This window comes from Anneissia japonica, unplaced genomic scaffold (genome assembly GCF_011630105.1).
Source record: "Anneissia japonica isolate Jap-2015-1 unplaced genomic scaffold, ASM1163010v1 scaffold6788_len1366326_cov149, whole genome shotgun sequence".
In the NCBI taxonomy this organism is placed as follows: domain Eukaryota; kingdom Metazoa; phylum Echinodermata; class Crinoidea; order Comatulida; family Comatulidae; genus Anneissia; species Anneissia japonica.
Genome location: NW_022692324.1, coordinates 69338 through 72157, shown reverse-complemented (window position 1 = coordinate 72157; position 2820 = coordinate 69338).

Genomic DNA, 2820 nt, shown 5'->3' with positions numbered 1-2820 from the left:
CTTTATTACCATCATCATTAATCATGAATTGAAGAACTGAAATAAAAAAAAGTGTTCACTTCAAATTTGGAGGCCTAAGTGGAATTTCATTCTAAGAGGGACCAACCACTGAAAATGAGCGAGCACTACAAAGCTTTTTTTTTTTTCTTTTTTGCAAACAAGAAAAGATTCTTGTCAACAGAAGACATTAAAGAGGAGCCATATTTCGAGTGCCTTGTTGTAAACAAAAACAGCTGAATTAAAAAAATATATATATATATTACCAGAGACGTCAGAGCCGGTACATCCAGTCCAGCTTTCACCACACTACTTTCTTTTTTTTTTTTTTTAAAGAAATTCAAAACAATTTTTTTTAAATGTTTGATGTTATTAAAACTGAGTTTCGTATTACCAAATTAGGACAAATGTGTAGCCTGAGCATCTACAGGTGCTTATGTCCTAAAATTGTAAGCCTCACCCAAAAAACAAACAAAAAACATGACTGGGCTGAGGATAGTGAGTCAGCCTATTCTTGCGTTGTAGACACTGAAACCGTCCACCCGAACAATCCTGGCCTTCCTCCGGTTCTGTTTACCGCATTGATTTTACTTTTACTTTGTTCCATGGCAAGGAGTTTGCAAAGCATTGACTTAGCAGTAGTGGCACCTGAGTTTGCCAACAGGGAAGGGGTAGCAAATCCAACAAGGGTCCAAACCACCTTAGCCTCTGTAGTATAGAATTCGGGAGCAATAATCCTTGTAGGCCCACTTGTGGAGTAAACTCAGCAATTTGGGATGGCAAAAATAAATGTTTGTCTACGACCCCACAGGTTTCACCTCTGTTTTCAAGCTTCTAAGTATTTTTTTTATTTATTTATTATTTTAATATGCTTTAAGTAATTATTGAAACTCCTTGGTTCAAAGGCGCTCTATAGTTATCTTCCACTCAAATTACAGTACACAAAACAAAAATTCTAAGATGTTTACAGTACTTTATTGAATTATTTACACTTTTTGAATTACAATAATGCAAGTACCAGTCGAGTTCGCCTAAGTCGAATCTAATGGGACTGGCATAAAAAGTTCGAGTTATACAGATTTCGACTTGCACATTTTCGAAAAAAAAAATTAACATAGAACAACACTATGTCTACTCAATGCCCACAAAATCGAATTTCACGCAAAACCGAACATTTTCTTAAGTCCCAAACTTAATCCTATTCTTCTTTTAATAAAATACTTTCCGAAAACATGAACTCCCTATTCCAAATCTCGGACGATTTTTCCAATTCAGGACGGTAACACGCACTCGAAAAACGACGATAGTTTAATCAGGATAACAACTCCCTGGTTTAATAGACATCGTTTAACGACAAGCATACCAAACGCTGTGAAAACGAGACGCTTAGCTATACTCGCATTGCCATGGAGATTATGTGTTGATTAACACGCGTAACGACACATCAGTAGACGTTTTCTTGGTTAATTATGAAGTGAAATTTACGCATTCCAATGTTTTAATAAGTGTATATTCTTGCTTTTAATCCTTAAAAATCATTTGGATCAACCTGCAATAAAGATGGAACTCAAACAAAGCAAAATTAGACGTCTAATTCAAATTCGTTAGATTCGTCGGTGTAAATTTCAAATGCACCTCATTCATTCTTTAAACCCAAGGCGCTTTTCAAAACATGTTGCTAATTTAATTACGGAGAAAATTTGTAGAGAATAAAATATAATTTGTTAGGTTTATTTAGATTTGACTCTAAAATATACCATGAGGGTTTCTTATTTGTTTTTTGTTTTGTTTTATAAATTTGTTTATAACTCTTGATTACACCGAGCTTGTTACTGTCACGCACTATGAAACTTTGGGCGATCTGACGTCATCACAGCCGAAGCACATGTCTAGTCTGCAAAACACCCCACGAAAATGGACCAATTGGCGGGCAGGAAGAGTTTATGGGGGCGCGACCTGTTCTGTTTACAACTAGACTGCCGACCAGCAAGTGGCATTGCCCAACGAAGAATGTGTGCTTGGAAAAACATAATCAGACCTAAAGAAATGCACGCAAAAAAAATATAAAAGTCGCATCATTTTTATTGGTAATAATTAAATTTGCTGAGCAGTACAGCAAAACAACAGGTACTGTACGTATTATTAAATAATGTGTTGAATTTGCGTAGGCTAGGCAGTCAAAAGAATCCAGGGCTTTGATAAATTAATTAAATAGCTAGGCCCTGACTACAACAATCTTGTTCGAAATGGGTTCAGTAAAAGTTTTACAAACTAAACTGAACATTGGAGCCGGTCCGGAGGGGTGTCTGTATTGTGAGAGTAGACTGCAACTTACGACATACGATCATGTGAGAGCCAAGTTCCACAGCGCGCTGTCTGAGATGTTAGTTTGACCATGGGGGTATTATCAAAGATACTAGAAATACAAGATAGAGTTCTCCACACAAAAAAAGTGTTCCACCGAAATGCATGGTGGGAATACGAAAAATGGGACGCCCCCTACAGCTGGATTTAAATAAACTTGTGCCAAACTTTCGTTACCAAGTCGTCGCGTATTTTTTTATTATCAATTCTTAACAAAGATACTAGATATAAAAAAGAAAGTATAATACATACTCCAAGTATTGAAATACACGCCATCGTGTTGGGATTCAATATTTCTTATCTGAGATTAATCAGTGGACCTTTCGGTTTTTAGATATAAAAAACAAACTGGAATAGACACCCAGGCAGACATCGGTGAATACATAACCTCCTTGGTGGCGGTAGAAATCGTTGCTATTATCCAAATAATACACAAAACAATTAAAGCATAATCATGAA